The following is a 12165-nucleotide window of genomic DNA, read 5'->3' as shown; positions in this document are numbered from 1 at the left end:
GCAAAACAAACTATAAGAGATCTTTATTTTCTTTTCTTTTCCATAGGATAAGAATATACAACCATACTAAAATCTTCACATTACAAGTCAAAGCTCTATAATACATTTACAAACAATAGCTAAAAATCATGTGCCTTCACATAATACATGAATATGTAATACAAAACTCTTGGATTACATAAAGTCAGAATCTTATCAAGAATAAGGAATCTTAATATCAAGTCTAGGCCTACCACGTCTAAGGCTAACAAACCTCAAGTGACCAACCTCCAATAGAATTAATTAAAGTCTTGTTAAACATAACAAAATCGAGTCACCAACCATTTACCGCAAAAGTCTCCAAATTTAACATAGCACTTCAATCATCACCAACGAAGTAAGCTTCATATCCAAGGTATAGCTAATTACTCTGAAAAACTGTTAAAGGGTGGGATGAGCTAAAGCCCAGTAAGTAGCATAATTAATGGGGGTAGGGGAAATGCAAGTTTCATCTTCAATAATAATAATGTGACAAGAATGATTAAATAATGAAACACAAAGTTTCTCAAAATAAATACCTTGAAATTATACACTATAATCTGTGAGCACCAACAATATAATTTCCAAAGCCATAATATCTAACATAAGGTAAATTATCACAAATATACCATACTACTACATAGACCGATCAGGGGATTCACCCATTCACAACTGGCATGATATTGTCCTCTCTAGTATACAAACTCTTGGCCTCATGGACAGCAACCTCACTCATACCGTCAAGGTTTTTCTCTCCCCCATGGGCAACAGAGAAAGCACGTCAAATAGGACCTCTCTTGCATATGGTCTCTTGGCCCTATGGGCAGCAACCTCACCCACACACAATCAAGGAACCTCTTCCCCCCATGGGCAGCAGGGAAGAACGCGTCATCCAAAGTGAAAGGGCACTGACCTAGATCTAAATCTGTTGTCACAAAGACGACTGAAACCAAATCGGGTGATCACCGAGAAATCACACATGACATGGTGTTAAAACCACATAAGATCACAGGTTACATATACTTTAAAACACATAGTATATATCTAGGTAGTTTCAGAAAAACCTTAAATAATCTAACTTCTACAAAGTTTGTAAGGTTTTCAACTTCATTCTTGTCTCCAAGATTTCCTTATCAAAGGTTAAATAAAAGATGTTCATTTTTCCACATCAACAAATTCATGCATTTCCCCAAATGCAATACCAAATATGATGCACTTTCATATATAATCATATATATATATATATATATATATTAAGGTTACGACACAATAGTTTTTAGGAAAATATAGTTTCCATAGGTAGTTTCCAAAAGCGTGTCTAACCTAAAAACAACATTTATGCAACATGTTTATTTTTCAAAAATCCCATTAAAAAACTACTTACCTTGCAACCCGTAATAAGCCTAATTCTCCAATCTCCAAAGAAGATTAGCTAGAACCTCAACAATATCAAGCAAACCTAACATAATAAGCATAAAGCTTAAAATTGTATCTAGCTCCAATTTAGGAATTGCCAAATAAACACTTAATTAGGCAAGCCTAGTATTTAACCTCATCAATAATAATATATTCCACTTCCAAAGTTTCTCAACAAATTGATTCACAAGGCATAAACTCCAATTATAAAGTTAACTCATTTAATATCATCTCTAACATTATGACTAGTTTCCATAAAATTTACACTTCATCAATAAGGAACCCATGAAAGCAAAATCAAAATATCCTCCAAGACAAAAAATTTAGAACTTCAGCTAACTCCAAATAAACCCAATAGCAATGGAAAAGTTGGATTTAGCAACCATCATATGTTATAACTCAAAACCCCCAAATTTTCCACCATACATAAACCTTAGGTAGTCATCATTAGCACAAACCATAAACTCACTTGTCATAATTCCACCAATACAAAACCCATACATATAAACACAAATATTACTTCCAATGCTTATAAATCACATGGGTATCATTATTAAAGCTTAGATAAAAAAAATAGCCTCAAGCAAAAGCATATAAACCCACCAAAAAGATTAGAAATATTTACCTCAAATAAAAGATGTGAAGGTGCTTAGAGGTTCCTATGGATTTTCCGGTGACATTGTCGGAAAAATGATGGTGGAGATGGTGACATGGAGGTACCGGTGGGAGAGTGTGGGGCAATGGAAAGGAATGTTAGACAAAAAATAAAAAAGAAGAAAAAGAAAGAAAGGTGAGGTGAGGAGCTTTAGCCGGTCAAAGAGATAAAGAGATAAGAGTGAAAAATGAGTGGTGGGGTAGGTGGGAGCATGTGAGACCCATAAAAAATCTGACTTTTCTACTTCTTCTTTTTTTTTTTTTTTGGTGACTGGGACATTACATTCTTCCCATCTTATAAAAATTTTGTCCTCAAAATTTTACATACCTTGATCCTGAAAAAGGTTTGGGTATCTTGACAACATAAAGTCCTCAAGCTCTTAAGATGTCTCTTTCACCGAATGATTCTTCCTTCAAGATATTGTTCTATTGCGTAAGACTTGCTCTTGACGATCCAAAATCTCTACCGGAATTTTTTCATATGACAAATCATCTCTAATCTGAATAGGCTCATAGCTCAATACATATGAAGGGTCAGGAATGTATTTCCTTAACATAGACTCATGGAAAACATTATGAATTCCTGATAGGACCGGTGGTAGGGCAATTCTATATGCAACTTCGTCCACTCTCTCCAAGACCTTAAAAGGCCCTACAAACCTAGGGCTTAACTTACCCTTCTGACCAAATCTCATTACTCTTTTCATTGGTGCAACCTGTAGGAAAACTTTATCTCCAATTTCAAGTTCTAAAGCCTTCCCTTTAATGTCATAATAGCTCTTTTGTCTACTTTGGGCTACTTGTAGTTGATCACAAATCATATTCACCTTTTCACAAGTCCTCTGAATAATCTCTGGCCCCAAGATTTTGGTTCTCCAACCTCATCCCAACAAATTGGGGATCTATACTTTCTCCCATACAAAGCCTCATAAGGTGCTGCTTCAATACTTGAATGGTAACTATTATTGTAAGCAAACTCTACCAAAGGTAAGTGACTAGCCCAACTCTCTTTAAAATCCAAAACACATGCTCTCAACATATCTTCTTAAGCTTGAATAGTCCTTTCAAACTATCCAACTGTTTGAGGATGGAAAGCTGTGCTAAAATCAAATCTAGTACCCAAGGCCTTTTGCACACCACCCCAAAATAAGAAGTAAACCTTGGATCTCTATCTGAAACAATAGAAGTAGGTACATCATGAAGTCCCACAATCTCATCAACATAAAGTTGAGCTAACTGATCAAGGGAATAGTTCATCTAAATAGGGAGATAATGAGCTAATTTTGTCATTCTTTCAACAATCACCCAAATAGCATTATAACCCTTAGGAGATCTCGGCAATCCTGAAATGAAATCTATAGAAATTTTCTCCCACTTCCATTAGGGAATAGGAAGTGGTTGCAACGAACCTGAGGGTCGCCAGTGCAACACCTTAACCTGCTGACAAGTCAAGCATTGCTCTACAAAGTGAGCAATCTCTCTTTTCATATTATTCCACCAAAGGTTTTCACGAAGATCATAGTACATCTTTGTACTAGCCAATGTATTGTATATGGGGAATAGTGTGCTTCCTCTAGAATCTCCTTTTTAATCAATAAATCATTTGGCACACAAAGTTTACTCCCAAATCTCAAAACACCATCCTCAGAAATAGAAATTTCAAATTTCTTTCCACTATGCACTTCATCCGCGATTTTCTTTAAATGTGAGTCATTAGCCCGTGACAATTTAATTCTTTCTACCCAAAGTTGGTTGAACACTCAAACTAGCCAGGTAGGCCTCAGAATGGCCCATAACAACCTCAATCTCCATCCTTTCAAGATCCCAAATAATTTCCTTTAAGTTGTATGCAAAGCAGCTGAAAAATAATCGAAGACTCTCTACTAAGTGCACCAATAATGACATAACCTTACGAAGGTGATAGTTAATAGGGCAATCATAGTCCTTAAACAATTAAGCCATCTCCATTGTCCCATATTTAGCTCATTCCGGTTAAATAAATACTCTAAATTTTTATGATCCATACAAATATCATATCTTTCATTCAAATCATAGCTCCAAATTTTCAAGCAAACACAACTGCAACTAACTCCAAGTCATATGGGGAAATCTTTCTCATGATTCTTACATCCTACTAAGATCCAATGTAATTCCATCCTTAGAGATCACATAACAACACTACTTGATCCAATCAAAATTCACACTTCCTCAATTTAACAAACCACTTTCTCTTAGTATTATGTAAAAGAATCCTCAAGTGTTGTTCAAGCTCTTCTTGACTTTTAGAATAAATCAAAATATCGTCAATGAACACAATGACAAATTGATCCAAGTACTCATGAAATACCCTATTCATCAAATCCATAAAAGTAGCAAGGGCATTAGTTAATCCAAACGGCATCACCAAAAATTCATAATAACCATATCTAGTCCGAAAGGCCGTCTTTGGTATATCCTCACCCTTAATCTTCAACTAGTGGTAACCAGAACGAAGATCAATCTTAGAAAAGACTTGTGCTCCTTGCAACTGACCAAATAGGTCATCAATACGAAGCAAATGATATTTATTCTTAATGATAACTCTATTTAGCTCATGGTAATCAATACATAACCTCATAGACCCTTTTTTTTTTCTCAAAACAATGCACACCTGCATGGTAAGAAGCCAACCAATCCATGCCCAAAATGACATTAAAATCATGCATATCTAATAACACCAAGTCAGCCAATAACTCTCTACCCTCAATACAAAGTATACAATACTTAAGCACAAGATTAGTCATTAAAGTATCACCAACAAGGGTTGAAACCAACAAGTTCAGGGCTCTCAATAACTTTTCCATCTTTAGCAACCAATTTTCTGCTGCCATTGGGTCAGGTTCACCATTAAAAGTTTGAGGGTTTTGCTTATGGAACTCCCCAAAAGAATAACCCTCCTACCTATGCTCACCACCTTGACCATCTAGCAATCTTAGCATAGATCCTGTTTGCCACCTCATCAATTTCACCACCACCAAGAGTGACAAATCTCTCATGCTCTTGGCATTGCCTAAGGCCATGCTCTGGAGCTGTAACCTCATCCACATACCTTACTTTACGTGCTTTCTTTTTAGGAGGTATAGTGTACCAAAGTACTTATACCTATACCCAAGAAACAAGCAAGTAAATCACAAGGCAACATAGAAGGTTAGCATAGAAAAGATAGATAAGGAAAAAGGAATAGCAGGTGAAAGCTGAAACGAAAGTACAAAATAAAGAATTCATCAAACCCCTAATGCTTTGACTTAGATCAAAATCAATTCATATTTTCAAAAGTCAACAGAATCATAACCTAAGTTCTGATACCATAACTGTCACGCCCCAAACCAAAAAGGGTCCAAAGCATGAGAAATACATCCGAAGGGTAGAATATATAACCATACTAAAATCTCCAATTACAATCAAAGCTCTATAACACATTTACAAACAATAGCTAAAAATCATGTGCCTCCACATAATACATGAATATATAATACAAAACTCTTGGATTACACAAAGTCAAATCTTATCAAGAATAAGGAATCTTAATATCGAGCCTAGGCCTACCACGTCTAAGGCAAACAAACCTCAAGTGACCAACCTCCAATAGATTTAATTAAAGTCTCGTTGAACATAGCAAAATCGAGTCACCAACCATTTACCGCAAAAGTCTCCAAATTTAACATAGCACTTCAATCATCACCAAGAAGTAAGTTTCATATCCAAGGTATAACTAATTACTCTGAAAAACTATTAAAGGGTGGGATGAGATAAGGCCCAGTAAGTAGCATAATTAATGGGGGTAGGGGAAATGCAAGTTTCATCTTCAATAATAATAATGCGACAAGAATGATTAAATAATGAAACACAAAGTTTCTCAAATAAATACCTTGAAATTACATACTATAATCTGTGAGCACCAAAATATAATTTCCAAAGCCATAATATCTAACATAAGGTAAATTATCACAAATATACCATACTACTACATAGACCGTCAGGGGATCCACCATTCACAACTGGCATGATATTGTCCTCTCTGGTATGCAACTCTTGCCCCATGGACAGAGCCTACCCATACTCGTCAAGGTTTTTCTCCCCCCATGGGCGCAGAAAGAGCGGTCAAATAGGACTCTCTTGCATGTGGTCTCTTGCCCCATGGGCAGCAACCTCACCCACACACAATCAAGAAACCTTCCCCCCATGGGAGCAGGGAAGAAGCGTCATCCAAAGTGAAAGGGCACTAACCTAGATTTGATCTGTTGTCAAAAAGACTACGAAACCAAATCGGGTGATCACCGAGATATCACATGACATGGTGTTAAAACCACATAAGTCACAGGTTACATATACTTTAAACACATAGTATATATCTAGGTAGTTTCAGAAAAACTTAAATAATCTAACTTCTACAAAGTTTGTAAGTTTTAACTTCATTCTTGTCTTTCACAACGTTCATTCTTCTCTTCCAAGATTTCCTTATCAAAGGTTAAATAAAAGATGCTCATTTTTCCATATCAACAAATTCATCATTTCCCCAAATGTAATACCAAATATGATGCATTTTCATATATAATCATATATATATATATATATATATTAAGGTTACGACACAATAGTTTTTAGGAAAATATAGTTTCCATAGGTAGTTTCCAAAAGCGTGTCTAACCTAAAAACAACATTTATGCAACATGTTTATTTTTCAAAAATCCCATTAAAAAGCTACTTACTTGCAACCCAAAAAGCCTAATTCTCCAACTCCAAAGAGATTAGCTAGAACCTCAACAATATCAAGCAAACCTAACAAATAAGCATAAAGCTTAAAATTGTATCTAGCTCCAATTTAGGAATTGCCAAATAAACACTTAATTAGGCAAGCCTAGTATTTAACCTCATCAATAATAATATATTCCACTTCCAAAGTTTCTAACAAATTGATTCACAAGGCATAAACTCCAATTATAAAGTTAACCCATTTAATATCATCTCAACATTATGACTAGTTCCATAAAATTTAACTCATCAATAAGGAACCATGAAAGCAAAATCAAAATATCCTCCAAGAAAAAAAAATTTAGAACTTCAACTAACTCCAAATAACCCAATAGCAATGGAAAAATTGGATTTACAACCATCTATGTTATAACTCAAAACCCCAAATTTTCACACATACATAAACCTTAGGTAGTCATCATTAGCACAAACCATAAACCCATCATCAAATAATTCCACCAATACAAAACCCATACATATAAACACAAATATTACTTCCAATGCTCAAAATCACATGGGTATCATTATTAAAGCTTAGATATATTTAAAAAAAAAAACCCTCAAGCAAAAGCATATAAACCTACCAAAAATATTAGAAATATTTACCTCAAATAAAAGATGTGAAGGTGCTTAAAGGTTCTTAAGGATTTTCCGGTGACATTGCCGGAAAAATGATGGTGGAGATGGTGACATAGAGGTACCGATGGGAGAGTGTGAGGCAGTGGAGAGGAGTGTTAGACCGAAAATAGAAAAGAAGAAAAAGGAAGAAAGGTGAGGTAAGGAGCTTTAGCCGGTCAAAGAGATAAAGAGATAAGAGTGAAAAACGAGTGGTGGGGAAGGGTGGGGTAGGTGGGAGCATGTGAGACCCAAAAAAAATCTAACTTTTCAACTTTCTCTTTTTTTTTTTCTTTTTTTTCTTTTTTTTTCTTTTTTTTTTTTTTTTTGTGACTGGGACGTTATAATGAGTTTTGCCATTATTCCCAAACTCACGTTTAAGTCTAGAGTCTGCTTTAGGGTATTTTGTCACGGAATAGCCAAAGGAGGAGATTGTTAAATTATTGATAGGCCAAGAATGTATTGACCCTTTTGGTATCTTAATCAATTACTTTAGCCAAGTGCAATTAATTAGATTCAATTACATGCAATAAGCGAGGTACGTAGCACAAACAAATCATTAACTAAGTTAAAAGTAGCGAAAAATAAATTTGACACAGATGATTTGTTTATGAATGGGGAAAACTACTGAGACAAAACTCTACCAGGTGAATTTAAGGTCACCGCTCTTGAGAATCCACTATTATCAAAACAAGCAGTTACAAGTAAAAGGAATCTCAGTACCTAATATCAGTTGAACCCTTATCCCAATACACAATTGGACTTGTAATGTAGTAACAATCTCTTCTTGCAATGCACGGCTCCCAGTACATGACTAACCAATCGATGCATAGATCCAAGTACATAACTAACACGCCAACTTGAGAAAAATGTTAGCTGCAAAGTTTTTCAGTTCATCCAAATGATGAAGATCAAGAAGCTCATTAGTTACAAAACCCTTAGCGTAAAGACGCAGCAGCTTCTTCAAGAGAAAGATGAACTAGGGCAAATTGTCTCCAGTCACAATTGAGTGAATAATCACTTTGCATCAAGTTGCATCACCTTAAACGGCCCTTAAAATAATTCTTATATATGTCTAGGGTTATGAGAAAAGAAATTTTACACAAATAACTTGGATATGCATGAAAAACAAATCTGGAAATCTGAATTTCATAATTCTCGATAGATACAGCTTCTGTCAAGAGATCTTAAGAATTAAACATTAAACCTCACTAGATTTATCTGTCGAGCTATCTATCGAGCGTTAATGAACAACACTTATTCACTTGTTTCTTGGACAAATTTGCATGACTTCAATACTAGATTTGAACTCTTGTTCCTTGAAGTATTAAACACATCCTAGATTTACCCAATTACAAATAAAGTACGTTTTGTCAAAGGAATAGCCAATTTACAATAACATATGTTCTAACAAGTTTCACATATGTCCTAACAGTTATGATTTTCATCATAACATTAGTGTTGGCTTATTCCATGACAAAAAGTGTTGTAATTGCATAAAATTATTTCCTTATATTTTTGTGGGATTTATTTGTAATGGGTTTAGTATTAAGTGGTGGAGATTTGATCAAGACAACTAAAAGTCACATAAGGAGCACATGCCAGAAGCTGAAGAGTCAAGTGCTAGCTGTGGAAGTTAAAGAGTCATGTGCTAGCTGTGCCAGCTGAATTTCGCGACTCAGGCAACTCACGAGTGACCCATGAGTGACCCGCAAATTTCACTGGTTAAAGGATTTTTGAGTGTGACCTATTTGCCCATGACTCATACTATATATACCCTCATTACCTACAAAAATTGTAAGAAACCTATTGAGAGAAAAACCCTAAGAAAGGTTTCTACAACACACCTACCTTGTTTCTACAACACACCTACCTTGTTAGAGAGATAGCTACTCATTCTTAGAGAGAAATCTTTGTAGTCTCTTCTCCTTCCCTTTCCCATTGTTATACCCATTGAGAGGAGATTTATACCCAAACACTACGCACACCCATTCAAAGTGTTGAGAGTTTTTTTGGAGCTTGGGAAGCATTGGAAGATGCCAAGGATGGCGGATGCAATATGGAGCTTATTGCAAGATTCGAAAGGTTAGAGAAGACATGGTTCGGCATAACCTTGTTGGAGCAAGAAGCTTGGAAGGGTTAAGTGCATCGGGTAGATTAGGTTTGGAGGGTCTATTACTATTCATGTATCCCAATTGATTTTCTAGTAGATCATTTTACCGCTTGAAGAGCAGCGAAGAAGTTTTTCGCTGAGTTCTCCGGTTTTCTCTTCGATAACACGTGCTGGTGTTATCTTATATTTGCTTCTCTCTTCCCTACTCTTTAACCATTAATTGATGTTGTGTTTATGATTAATTATGTGTTAAAGTAGTTTGCCAAGTTGGGTATTACTTATAATTCATATTCTGCACATATATTTTTTGAATATAAGCTTGTCTTGGAAAATTTGATTTTAGGGGTCTAAACATTCACAAATGTTTGTACACACTAAGTGAGCTTTCAAAAAGAAATAAAAGATAAGTACCCTTCCATGTCCCCACCGTGTCCTGCAACTTTTCAACCAAAAAAAAAAAAAAAAGACATGGTTGGGACGTGTGTAGTTGAGCTCTAGACCTGTCTTGTTTCCAACAAGGTATAACACATCAAATAAACTGTTTGTGCTTTCTAGATTATGTCATACTATTAAAAAATAATTTGCTACCAATGACCTTAATGGTTTGATGGCACCTAGCATCTCCAGGTCTCACCTTAATGGTTCTAGAATATCATATATTTATATTAATCTTTTAACTTCATATATCAATGATCATTTATTTATTGTATTATGTTTCACTTATTTGAAATATATATTTATAGTTAACTTAATTTATGAGTAACCTTAAGTGTAACAATGATGGTACTAACTCCTATACTAGGTTCAAAAAAATAAATTGAAACGAGGCACACCAAAAAAAAAATTATAACTTACATTTACATTATTTTTTTTATGTTATTAAATATTTTTTTTACTAAATTAAGTATTTTTTTTATTAATAAAAATGTATTTACACTTTCCCCTTAACTATTGGGTCATTTGCATTTCTTCTATCAGAGCCTTAGTAATTTCAATGTGGAACGATCCAAGAATCAAAAAATTTCATCATGTGTTAACACAGAGTAGGAGGTTTTTTCTTATTTTCAATAATTTATATGATCAGAACTTTTGAGTTTTTAATAGCCAAACTCTTGTAGTTAACTAAAAGAGTTTGGTTAAGGCTTGGACTAAATTAGCTTGGTGCGATGCAGTAAGAAGGATCATGTTGAATTGTAGAAATTCTATGGGGGCGGTGAAGTGAAGGTTTAGGTAGTAGAGAAATCCCCAGCAATTAATTTTTCTTGGAAGGCATGGGGTGAATAGAATTATATAGTAAGTATGCTCATGATATTGTAACATTCTAAACATATTTAATTATATCTTCACAAGGCACAAGCTCAGTTTCAAAAAAAAAAAAAAATAGTTCCTATGCTCCCTTCACACGTTTCTTTGTGTCGTTGCCATATTCCAAAGGTCTTCATTAACCAATCAAGTTTTTTTGTAGCCACAATGTTGCTAATTATCACTCCGACAATTAGTCCAAATCCATACCCAACCAAAACTATTTTCCAACCAAATTCAAAGGGAGACACAGCAGAATCTTGAATTTGTTTAGAAGTTGAAGGTAAAGGTAGTGAAGAATCAGAAACCAACATTTCTTTGATAATGGATTACCACACAAGCCTAAATTCCCCATAAATGAAATGTTTTCAAATGTATCAAATTGTTTCCCATGTGGTATAGAGCCAGTGAGTTGGTTATGAGAAACATTAAACCATTCGAGAAAAGTAAGTTGTGTTAGCTGTGATGAAATCTCTCTGAGAACCTATTTAAGAAAGGTCCAATGATTCTAGCATGGTAAGATTTCCTATAGATGTGGAATGTGTCCGGTGAGAATGTTGTTGGAAGATTCAACATACGAAGCCTTTTCAAATCTCCAATGTAACTTGGGAATCTCTCCAACAAACCTATTACTTGACATATTAATTGCTCTAAAAGAATTCTTGGAACTTCTTGTATGCTATATCCAGACCTTTGTTTGTTAGTTGCATTGTATAATCATAATCGTAATACATATGGTATGTTCTATCACTAGAAGATATTTTCTGGCCTGAATATATGTCAAGTGGAATTCATTGTCCAATTTCTAAAGGACTTTAATGGCAACCTTCCGATAAAACTATTGTAAGAAAGATCAATGATTCGCAAGTTGGGGAACTGATAACTGGTTTCAGGACTTTCTAATATTTGCCCGTAGAATTTGTAGGACCGCAAGAGGAGAAGCTTTAAGTTTGGAAGATTTCTAACCAAGATGGAATAGTGTCATTGAATGGATTATTACTAACATCAATGGCCTCTAACATGGTGGAATTGGACAATGATCTTGGTATAATCCTTGGAATTTGTTTCCTCTCAAGCTAATCATCCTCAATTCCAAAGATATTGTGCAAGCGTGGAAGAAGTGAACCACTAAAGTAGTTGTCAGACACATCAAGGATATGAAGAGAAGTCATGTTTGCAAATAAACAAAGTTCCACTAAGGTAATTGGCAGAAACTATCAAGAAGTAGAGATTATTTTGTTTAAAGAGTGGAGATT

At 34.8% G+C, this 12165-nt stretch overlaps 1 long non-coding RNA gene across 1 annotated transcript; it reads right to left on the bottom strand.

Annotated features, from left to right (window-relative positions):
- LOC136065251 (uncharacterized) lies at positions 1-7663 on the bottom strand. The gene is made up of 3 exons (XR_010626883.1): positions 7486-7663; positions 2060-5856; positions 1-417 (listed from the first exon to the last, which is right to left on the bottom strand). It is a non-coding gene; the product is annotated as an uncharacterized LOC136065251 (long non-coding RNA).
- Between the last annotated feature and the right edge of the window lie 4502 nt (positions 7664-12165).

Source organism: Quercus suber, unplaced genomic scaffold (assembly GCF_002906115.3).
Source record: "Quercus suber isolate HL8 unplaced genomic scaffold, Cork oak 2.0 scaffold_900, whole genome shotgun sequence".
In the NCBI taxonomy this organism is placed as follows: Eukaryota; Viridiplantae; Streptophyta; class Magnoliopsida; order Fagales; family Fagaceae; genus Quercus; species Quercus suber.
Note: the sequence above shows the minus strand (reverse complement) of the source record. Positions and strands in the feature narration are given on the sequence as shown.